Source organism: Triticum dicoccoides, chromosome 5A (assembly GCF_002162155.2).
Source record: "Triticum dicoccoides isolate Atlit2015 ecotype Zavitan chromosome 5A, WEW_v2.0, whole genome shotgun sequence".
In the NCBI taxonomy this organism is placed as follows: Eukaryota; Viridiplantae; Streptophyta; class Magnoliopsida; order Poales; family Poaceae; genus Triticum; species Triticum dicoccoides.
Genome location: NC_041388.1, coordinates 343045208 through 343057481, shown reverse-complemented (window position 1 = coordinate 343057481; position 12274 = coordinate 343045208).

Genomic DNA, 12274 nt, shown 5'->3' with positions numbered 1-12274 from the left:
CTAACGGAGATGCTGGTTCTGGTGCCTTACGAGGTGGCGGTGAAGAAGGCCCAGAAGAAGGCCACGGGGACCCGAAAGGGTCTCCGGCGCAAGGTTATATCGGACTCATCGTCCGATAACTCCGAAGTGCACTCCTCTCACGAAAATGAGGAGGAGGAAGAGAAAAATTCCCCCCCCCCCCAGCCGGGGGAGATAAGAAAAGGAAAGCCACCCCAACCGGGGAGGCCGAAGGGTCCAAGAAGGGAAGGACCCTCCTTCCGGACTACTCCACGACGGCCGCCCACAGCGACGACGAGTGGTTACCCAGGGCAAGCCCCTGGCGAAGTCGTAAGTATCCGGATACTATAGTAATTCATGGTATGTTTTATTGCACTGCTTCTCCTTACGCTGAATATGATTATGCAGTCCGTCCCGAGCCCGTCTCGACGTATCTTCGTTGGACGGTTCTTTGGACTCGTCGGATATGAATAGCGATTCACTTCCGACCGCCTCCACCCCTTGCCCTACGGACAATGTCGAGGTGTTGTCTCAAAAGGCACCGAGCCGAGGGGAGGTCGTCCTGGGGGCGCCTCGAGGCGACCTTCCGGACCCTGGGTGCAAAGGGAGCAAGACCCCCACGGGCTCCAAGTTCGGCCCCCAGCCGAACACTGCGCCGGAACCTTCGGTGGTTCTGGACTCCGGCAGGCGATCCCCCATTAAGGGGGGCAAGCCGCCCATGCCGGTGGCCTCTGTCCATCCAGAGGCACCGGACAACTTGCTGGAAGCGCTTCGCGGCGCTTCCATCGACGAGCACCGCACTATCATAAGTGCGGTGATCGAGAAAGTTCAGTCCGCCAAAAACGGACTAACCGAAGCTTGTGCCAGCCTCCTAACAGGCTTTCAGGTAAGCAATCAAAATATAGGAAAATATTACTGCATAGACAGTAGCCCCTGATGCTTTGTTTGGTGTTCGCGAAGAAAGGCCGAATAGAGGATCAAATAATGACTCAGGAGTCTAATCAAAATATGTCTATGTGCATGTGCAGGCTTCACTGCTGGCCGCTGCCGCACGTACTGTGGAGGTCGCTGCACTGAAGCAGGACCTGGAGCGGTCCGAGGACGAGCTCGGCCTTATCAAGAGGCAGCTCGAGGAGAGAAAAGGTAAGCAATACCTTGTCTATACATTAAAAAGAAGTTCGGTTGTAAAGTAATAGGATCATCATGAATTTGCCAGGGGCCACGACCGAGGTGGCGACCCTGAAGAAGGCGCTGTCCGAGGCCAAAGACAAAGCGGCCAAGGAGCGCATTGAGCGGGAAAAGCAAGAAGCCCGGGTAGGCGAGGTGCAGCAAGAGCTCGAGGCTCTCGCCAAAAAACACGAGTCCTTGGAGCTTGACTCTAAGACGCGAGAGTCCGAGCTTGCAAAGGCGCTCGAAAGCGCATGGAGCGCCAAGGCTGAAGCCCACAAGGCCCTCCAATAGATTGATGTGGTGAAGAAGATAGCAGTGGGTAAGGCATTCATTATGCAAAGCAAGCATGTGAAGGAAATTTTCCTTTAACTTACCCGAGTTCGGAGCTCTCCAGGAGCATTCACAGATCTTCCCCGCAGTGTACTGGATGCCGCGGAGTTTTATCGAGCTGAGGAGGGGAGCTGACGGAAAAGTTGTTCTGGTCTCAGTTTACTGGGACCGAACACCCAATGCCCGTGAGCGACCAACTGAAGCAACTGGTCGAGCTTCACAAGGCGGCCGAACAGGCCATGAAGGGTCTTATAGTCCGGATGTGGCCTGGCGATCCCCTGCCTAGCAGCTACTTCGGTCTGGTGAGGTGCCTTGTGGATGCCTGCCCACGACTTGAAGTGATAAAGCGGTCCGTCTGCATCGAGGGTGCGCGCAGGACTTTTGCCCGGGCGAAGGTGCACTGGGCGAAGCTGGATGCCATAAAGCTGGTGAAGGAGGGGCCGCCGGAGGGCAAGGAGCATCGCTGCCCCAAAATGTATTATGACAGTGTCCTAAATGGTTCCCGCCTTGTGGCGGAGGAATGTGCCAGAGATGTAATTTTTGAATGAACATGCTCATGTGATCCTGTAATGTGAAACGAGTTCATTTGCGCTATGCAACGCTTTTTGAATTTAAAATATTACCTTCTCTGCGGCCATTTATAAAATCTGAGAGTTGGCCAGTCGTCGGCTTCTGCCCCCATGTAACTAGTACTGGGGTGTTCGGGATAAACCTGAGCACTCTTTATCCCAATTTTGGATCCTTCGAGGGAGGTGTTCAGCACAACGAACCAGGCAATCGGACTATAAGGCTTTATCACTCTCACTTAGCCATAGAAGTCTACAATTTTAAATTTTGGCGAAGCCCCTAGTATTCGGAAGGCCGAATTTGGGGCGCTATATACGCCTAAGTCGGGCAAGGCCAACTCCTCGCCCGAAGTGGAAAAAGTCTTTAAGGACTTGAGACCTCTCGAACAGCGACCGGCTCTCGCCTTATCATGACAGTCAGTTTTCGGCTTTCTCTACTGAGGTGCTCGTCCGGAAGAACCGGGACACAATCACAATAGTTCTCCCAGCGCTACCTTAGCCGATATAGCGGAACATAAGGTACCAAAACATGGGAGCCAGGCAAACCCAACTATTGACCCAAGACATGATTCGGAGCTGATGCATATAATGCTATAAGTTTGGGGTGCCGCACTGTCGAAAGTGTTCGGACTTCTCACGCCGTATTATGAGGAAGTGAAAGCCCCTGGCGTACTGACCGTACCAGAATGTACGGGTGCAAGTTGTTGTAAATGAACATATAAGAAAAATGGGATGGATAATGCAATAATAGACTAATGCTATGCATTGTTGTTTAAATAATACGTCGAAGCGTACTTATACAAGTAGTGCAATAAGCAAAAAATAGGACTATTTGACATGTCCTGTCCAAGGGCAAGCTGCGTATGGATAGTAAAAAGCGGGTATATCGATTGTTATTAGAGACCACATGGGTGTTCCCTTGTACGTCTTAGCTTCTTGCCTCCTTGGTTGTTCCTTCCCGTAATGTGTCCGGCAATCGTACTGCCGGAAAGGGCTTCCAGAGAGTAAGGCCCTGAAAGAGAAAAAATGATAAAGGTATGCAGCCCCTAGGGCGGTTAAGCTGCATTGCGGGACGTGCCCTAATCGTGCCCCCGCCTATGCCCATGGTATTTTTAGTGCGTAATTATGTACGCGCGGCACGGATTTCGTCGCTTCACTGGGACTGGGATGGGGGCCGAATTACTAGGCGAGCTCTGAACGTGCCAGGCGATCCTGTTGCAGTTTACTCGGGACTCGCTTGACGGTGTCCGGGGGCTGTATCGCCGAATTGGTGGTTTGCCTTAAAAGGCTGCTTTGTGCTTCTGCTGCGAGGGCTGCAGTGTGCTGTTCCGTGCGGAGTGAGCGTTCTGTATTTCCATTGACTGTTATGACCCCCCTAGGTCCTGGCGTCTTGAGCTTGAGGTATGCGTAATGCCGTACCGCATTGAATTTTGCAAATGCAGTTCGCCCGAGCAGTGCGTGATAGCCACTGTGGAACGAGACGATATCGAAGATTAACTCCTCGCTTCGGAAGTTGTCCGGACATCCGAAGACCACTTCCAGTGTGATTGAGCCCGTGCGATGGGCCTCTACACCTGGGATGACGCCCTTAAAGGTGGTTTTGGTGGGTTTGATCCTCGAGGGATCTACACCCATTTTGCGCATTGTATCCTAATAGAGCAGGTTCAGGCTGCTGCCGCCGTCCATAAGGACTCTTGTGAGGTGAAATCCGTCGATGATGGGGTCTAGGACCAGTGCGGCGGATCCGCCATGACGGATACTAGCGGGGTGGTCCCTGCGATCGAAGGTGATCGGACAAGCAGACCATGGGTTGAACTTTGGGGCGACAGACTCCATCGCATAGACGTCCCTTAGTGCACGCTTCCTTTCCCTCTTGGGAATGTGGGTTGCGTATATCATGTTCACCGTCTTCACTTGTGGGGGGAACCTCTTCTATCCTCCCGTGTTCAGCGGCCGGGGCTCCTCATCATCATCACTATGCAGCCCCTTGTCCTTGTTTTCGGCATTCAACTTGCCGGCCTACTTGAACACCCAGCATTCTCTGTTGGTGTGATTGGCTGGCTTATCGGGGGTGCTGTGGATTTGACACAAGCGATCAAGTATGCGATCCAAACTGGACAGGCCCGGAGTACTTATTTTGAATGGATTTTTCCGCTGACCGAATCTAGAGCCTCTGAATCCGGCATTGACTGCCGTATCATCGATGTTATCGCTGTTGTTGCGACGCTTTTGTTTGTTACGATGTGGTCTGTCGTTGGCATCTTTGGTATCTGAAGTGCCCGGATTCCTTGATTTGTTGTTGCTGCGAGCCAGCCAGCTATCCTCGCCCGCGCAAAACTGGGTCATAAGTGTCAGCTGCCATAGACTTCGGCTTCTCCTGGCCGAGGTGCCGGGCGAGCCACTCATCACGGATGTTATGCTTGAATGCCGGTAAGGCCTCTGCATCCGGAGAGTCGACAATTTGGTTTTTCTTAGTTAGGAACTGTGTCCAGAATTGCATGGCCGATTCCCCTGGCTGCTGAGTTATATGGCTCAAGTCATCAGCATCCGGTGGTCGCACATAAGTGCCCTGGAAGTTGTCAAGGAATGCATCTTCCAAATCCTCCCAACTGCCGACGGAGTCTGCTGGCAAGCTATTTAGCCAATGCCGGGCTGGTCCTTTGAGTTTTAGTGGGAGGTACTTGATGGCATGCAGATCATCATCGCGAGCCATGTGTATATGGAGGAGGAAATCCTCAATCCATACAACGGGATCGGTTGTACCATCATACGATTTGATATTTACGGGTTTAAAACCCTCCGGGAATTCATGATCCATAACTTCATCAGTGAAGCATAGGGGGTGTGCGGCGCCTCTGTGCTGGGCTATATCATGACGCATTTCATATGAGTCTTGTCTGCTGTATTCGGCCCGGGCGGATTTACTTTTAGTGTATCCGGCGCGACGGTTATTGTTCCGCGTTGTCGCACGCCCCCGTGACCCGTATATCGACCTTGCATGTTTTGCCCTGCTATCCAATACGTCTCGCAGGTCCCGTGTATTGCCCCAGGCCTTGGTATTTTTGTTTGAGTGGCGGCGGGGTGCAGGCTGAACTTCAGGCCAAAACACCTCTCTGGCTCGGCCACGAGGTGGCCGGTCAGCCGCATCGTACACTGGTGATGTAGGTTTCAATGCTTCCTCCTCGAGGTGAGGTAGCAACCTGCGCTTTGGGTAACTCTTGGAGGGGCGCTCGATTTCATATTCCTCGGCCGCAAGGACTTCGGTCCATCTGTCTGTTAGCAGATCTTGATCAGCTTGAAGCTGTTGTTGCTTTTTCTTCAAGCTATTTGTTGTGTCCATAAGCCGACGCTTGAAGCGCTCCTACTCGACGAGATCCTAAGGCACGATAAATTCTTAGTCGCCGAGGCTCACCTCGTCTTCGGAGAGAGGCATGTAATTGTCCTCCTCCGGTTCTCCATCCGCTGCCCGCTCTGGAGGGCTATCTTGTTCACCCTCCCGCTCTAGATCGTGCTGGAGGGGATTATTGTCGTCTTTGGCACTATCCGAAGTGTTATTGTCTCTTGTGTCGGTATCACTACTTTTGCTATGGCGGGACTTAGAGCGGCGCCGCTTGACGTCGACGCTTGGGTTGATTCTTGGAGGGGTCATCCCCCGCTGTCTCATCGCCATTGCCTTCTTTGGGGGTGTCCACCATGTATATATCATATGATGAGGTGGCGGTCCAGCGCCTTGTGGGCGGTGGTTCCTGTTCATCTCCTGCTTCGTCGTCCATACCGTTGATGTCTTCGGAGTCGAAGTCGAGCATGTCGGTTAAATCCTCGACAGTGGCTACTAAGTGGGTGGTGGGTGGGGAGCGAATTTCTTCGTCGTCCGCATCCCATTCTAGCCGGACATAGTTCGGCCAAGGTTCTCCTGAGAAGGAGAGAGACCTTAATGAATTTAGCATGTCACCGAAAGGTGAGTGCTGAAAGATATCCGCGGAGGTGAACTCCATGATCGGCGCCCAATCAAATTCGATAGGCACGGACGCGGGCGGCTCGGAGTCCGTGGCCGGAGAAGAATCTAGTGGTTCGGCAACACGGCTCTTGTAAGGGGTGAAGTCAGTATCCGGCTCTATCGCCACTGAGAGTGAGGCCTCCATGGCGGGGTCTATCCACCCATCCCCGGATGGCGCAATTTGCTCCGGATTGAAGGCCGGAGTAGTTGCAGGTGTGATCTCCCAAACACTGTCCGACGGCAGAGCTAAATCATGCTCGTCGTGATCGTGCGGTGCACCTGACATAGGCTCGAATCCGTCGAAGATCAAGTCTCCGCGGATGTCAGAAGTGTAGTTTAAGTTTCCGAACCTGACCTGATGGCCAGGGGCGTAGCTCTCGATCTGCTCCAGATGGCCAAGCGAGTTGGCCCGTAGTGCGAAGCTGCCGAATACGAAGATCTGTCTGGGGAGGAAAAACTCACCCTGGACCGCATTGTTATCGATGATCGAAGGAGACATCAAGCCTTACGGTGACGGCACAGTGGAACTCTCAATGAAAGCACCAATGTCGGTGTCAAAACCGGCGGATCTCGGGTAGGGGGTCCCGAACTATGCGTCTAAGGCGGATGGTAACATGAGGCGGGGGACACGATGTTTACCCAGGTTCGGGCCCTCTCGATGGTGGTAATACCCTACATCCTGCTTGATTGATCTTGATGATATGAGTATTACAAGAGTTGATCTACCACGAGATCGTAGAGGCTAAACCCTAGAACCTAGCCTATGGTATGATTGTCGGTTGTCCTACGGACTAAACCCTCCGGTTTACATAGACACCGGAGGGGGCTAGGGTTCCACAAAGTCGGTTACAAGGGACGAGATCTACATATACATATTGCCAAGCTTGCCTTCCATGCCAAGGAGAGGCCCATCCGGACACGGGACAAAGTCTTCAATCTTGTATCTTCATAGTCCAACAGTCTGGCCAAAGGATATAGTCCGGCTGTCCGAAGACCCCCTAATCCAGGACTCCCTCAATCGGTGATTGAGAATTATGTCGGATGCGATCAATCATGCAACCATTATAACATAGGGTGACATAGAACTAGCTCCAATTCATCAATGTAATGTAGGCATGTATTCCGAATATAGTCATGCATGCTTATGGAAAAGAACTTGCATGGCATCTTTTGTCCTACCCTCCCGTGATAGCGGGGTCCTATTGGAAACTAAGGGATATTAAGGCCTCCTTTTAATAGAGTACCAACCAAATCATTAACACATAGTGAATACATGAACTCCTCAAACTACGGTCATCACCGGTAAGTATACCGATTATTGTCACTTCGGGGTTAACGGATCATAACACATAATAGGTGATTATAGACTTGCAAGATAGGATCAAGAACTCACATATATTCATGAAAACATAATAGGTTCAAATCTGAAATCATGGCACTCGGGCCCTTGTGACAAGCATTGAGCATAGCAAAGTCACAACAACATCAATATCAGAACATAGTGGATACTAGGGATCAAAACAAAACTAACTCGATTACATGATAAATCTCATCCAACTCGTCACCGTCCAGCAAGCCTATGATGGAATTACTCACGCACAGTGGTGAGCATCATGAAATTGGTGATGGAGGAAGGTTGATGATGACGATGGCGATGGATTCCCCTCTCCGGAGCCCCAAACGAACTCCAGATCAGCCCTCGCGGGAGAGTTTAGGGCTTGGCGGCGGCTCCGTATCATAAAACGCAATGAATGCTTCTCTTTGATTTTTTTTCCCCGAAAGTGAATATATGGAGTTGGAGTTGACGTCGGTGGAACATCAGGGGGCCCACGAGGCAGGGGCACGTCCAGGGGGTAGGCGCGCCCCCACCCTCGTGGACAGGGTGTGGGTCCCCTAACGTGGATCGTTTCGCCAGTATTTTTTATATATTCCAAAAATAATCTCTGTTGATTTTTAGGTCATTCCGAGAACTTTTATTTCTGCACAAAAATAACACCACGGCAATTCTGCTAAAAACAGTGTCAGTCCGGGTAAGTTCCATTCAAATCATGCAAGTTAGAGTCCAATAGAAGGGCAGAAGTGTTTGGAAAAGTAGATACGATGGAGACGTATCACTATGCGCTTTTCTATCAATTGCTCGGCAGTAATTTGTTCACCCACCGTAATATATGCTATCTTGAGAGAAGCCACTAGTGACACTTATGGCCCCTGGATCTACTTTACATCATATAAGTTTCCGATCTACTCCCTCCATTTCGAAATAGATGACTCAACTTTATACTAAAGTTAGTACAAAGTTGAGTCATCTATTTTGGAACAGAGGGAGTACAATTCTAGTTTACTATTTGTTTTGCAATCTTTACTTTTCAATCTATACAACAAAAATACCAAAAATAATTATCTTATTATCTTTATCAGATCTCACTTTTGCAAGTGGCCGTGAAGGGATTGACATCCCCTTTATCGCGTTGGTTGCAAGGTTCTTGATTGTTTGTGCAGGTACTAGACGACTTGCGTGTAGTCTCCTACTGGATTGATACCTTGGTTCTCAAAAACTGAGGGAATACTTATGCTACTTTGCTGCATCACCCTTTTCTCTTCAAGGGAAAACCAATGCATGCTCAAGAGGTAGCAAGAAGAATTTCTGGCGCCGTTGCCGGGGATATTTGCACCAAGTCAAGTCAAGATTTGATCTCCTGTCAACTAGCCATTTCTGGCGCCGTTGCCGGGGAGATCTATGCTCAAGTCAAGACATATCAAGTACCCATCACAAACTCTTATACCTCGCATTACATATTTGCCATTCGCCACTCGTTTCCCTCTCCCCCGCTTCACCTTTGCCATTTTATTCGCCCTGTTCCGTTTGTCTCTTTCTGCTTGCCTCTTGTGTGTTTGTTCTTAGTACGTTTTGTTGCCATCATGTCTGAAACTGGGGAGGTTATCGTTGAAAAGGATAGTAGTAACGATGGGGGAAATGTTGATGCTTTTGATTATCCTCATCAAGAACCTACTGTTTTACACACTAAAAAGTTTCGGATCGGTAGTGGTAATATTATTTGAAAAGGAGTTATTCAAGATTTGTTTACTTGCGCTGGTGCTTTGCCCACCATGAGCGGGTCTATTCTTCATAAAACTAGTAGTCTTTCGGATGCTATATCTTTGCTCGTGGTTGAACTTGAAAGACAATGTATCCACATGCGTCCTTGCATACAGAGGATTTTTCTAGAATTTTCTAATATTGAGCATTCTTCTGTTAAGCGAGGAGCTACCATCTTTTTAGCTCAGGAGTTCAGATTTATAATAAAAGAGGCCAATGAAATTTTTGCGCATTATAGGGTGGATGTCGGCCGTCCTCCCATAGAAGCAATCCTTTTCTATCAAGAAGACATAATGTGCTTACGATCTTTAGATCATGTTGCTTTTAATGAAAACCTTAGAAAAAAGGTTCCTACCGATGTTCTAGTTGACAGGATTTCTGAACTTAATGATGATTTTGCTATCTAGAACAATGGGTTAGGTTTTTCCATTGAACAAAGGCTCATGACTTTTTTTCCAAAAGAATGCTTATAATGATGAATTGGTTGTGCAATATGAGGGGCCAAAGGAGGAACCAATACCTCTCGAGCTTGATCTTGGGGACTTTTGTCCCATTAAATTTAGCCCTTTTGATTACTTTTGCTTGTCACAAAGAAAACTTGCTGCTAAACGTAGGGAGTCTGAGATGAGTTTTCGCGATTTGCCTTATCATTATCATGGCTATACCTAGATCTATTCTTACCTTTATGCCTAGCTAGGGGCGTTAAATGATAGCGCTTGTTGGGAGGCAACCCAATTTTTTTTTGTTCCTTGTTTTTTGTTCCTGTTTAGTAATAAATAGATCATCTATCCTCTGTTATGATTGTATTTTTTATGTTTTAATTAGTGTTTGTGCCAAGTAAAGCCTTTAGGATCTTCTTGGACGATTGTTGTTTGATGTTGCTGAAAAAACAGAAAGTATGCGCTCACGAGAATAATTTTCATTTTTTACCAGAGAGAGATAAAATACCAATTCCAACTGCAGTAGATCAATATACAAATTATTTAGCACTTCCTAATTTTTCAGGATTTTTTGAGTTGCAGAAGTATTCGAAACCTACAGATTACTACAGACTGTTCTGTTTTTGACAGATTCTGTTTTTCGTGTGTTGTTTGCTTATTTTGATGAATCTATGGCTAGTATCGGGGGGTATGTGAAGGAAATATTCCCTAGATAAAATAATAAAGTTATTATTTTTTTTCCTTATTTCATGATAAATGTTTATTATTCATGCTAGAATTGTATTAACCGGAAACATAATACATGTGTGAATACATAGACACACAGAGTGTCACTAGTATGCCTCTACTTGACTAGTTCGTTAATCAAAGATGGTTATGTTTCCTAACCATAGACATGAGTTGTCATTTGATAAACGGGATCACATCATTAGGAGAATGATATGATTGACTTGACCCATTCCGTTAGCTTAGCACTCGACCGTTTTAGTTTACTGCTATTGCTTTCTTCATGACTTATACTTGTTCCTATGACTATGAGATTATGCAACTCTCGATTACCGGAAGAACACTTTGTGTGCTACCAAACGTCACAACGTAACTGGGTGATTATAAAGGTGCTCTATAGGTGTCTCCGATGGTACTTGTTGAGTTGGCATAGATCGAGATTAGGATTTGTCACTCCGATTGTCGGAGAGGTATCTCTGGGCCCTCTCGGTAATGCACGTCACTATAAGACTTGCAAGCAATGCAACTAATGAGTTAGTTTCGGGATGATGCATTACAGAAACGAGTAAAGAGACTTGCCGGTAACGAGATTGAACTAGGTATTGAGATACCGATGATCGAATCTCGGGTAAGTAACATACCGATGACAAAGGGAACAACGTATGTTGTCATGTGGTTTGACCGATAAAGATCTTCGTAGAATATGTAGGAGCCAATATGAACATCCATGTTCCGCTATTGGTTATTGACCGGAGATGTGTCTCGGTCATGTCTACATAGTTCTCGAACCCGTACGGTCCGCATGCTTAACGTTCGGTGACGATCAACATTATGAGTTTATGTGATTTGATGTATCGAAGGTAGTTTGGAGTCTCGGATGAGATCGGGTACATGATGAGGAGTCTCGAAATGGTCGAGACGTAAAGATCGATATATTGGACGACTATATTCGGACATTAGAATGGTTCCGAGTGATTCGGTTATTTTTCAGAGTACGAGGGAGTTACCGGAATACTGGGAAGAAGTATTGGGCCTCATGGGCCAAGTGGTGGAAGAGAGGAGGCAGGGCGCGCGGCCCCCCTAGCCCAAACCGAATTGGACTAGGGGGCCAGCCCCCCTTTCCTCCTTTCCTCCCTCTCCTTCCTTCTCCCTCCTCCTTCCTTTCCTCCTCCTAGTAGGAGTAGGAAAGGGGAGTCCTACTCCTACTAGGAGGAGAACTCCTCCTCCTGGCGCGCCCTACAAGGTCCGGCCGGCCTCCCCCTTGCTCCTTTATATACGGGGGCATGGGGCACCCTAGAACACACAAGTTGATTGTTCCAAGCCGTGTGCGGTGCCCCCCTCCACCATAATCCACCTCGATCATATCGTAGCAGTGCTTAGGTGAAGCCCTGCGTCGGTAGCAACATCATCACCGTCATCATGTCGTCCTGCTGATGGAACTCTCTCATGAGGCTCTGCTGGATCGGAGTTCATGGGACGTCATCGAGCAGAACGTGTGCTGAACTCGGAGGTTCCATGCGTTCGGTACTTCGACTGATCGGATCGAGAAGACGTTCAACTACATCAACTGCGGTCTCATAACACTTCCGCTTATGGTCTACGAGGGTATGTAGACGATACTCTTTCCTCTCGTTGCTATGCATCACCATGATCTTGCGTGTGCATAGGAATTTTTTTGAAATTACTACGTTCCCCAACAGTGGTATCAGAGCCAGGTTTATGCGTAGATGTTATATGCACGAGTAGAACACAAGTGAGTTATGGGCGATACAAGTCATACTGCTTACCAGCATGTCATACTTTGGTTCGGCGGTATTGTTGGATGTGGCGGCTTGGACCGACATTACGCATACGCTTACGCGAGACTAGTTCTACCGACGTGCTTCGCACAAAGGTGGCTGGCGGGTGTCAGTTTCTCCAACTTTAGTTGAACCGAGTGTGACTACGCCCG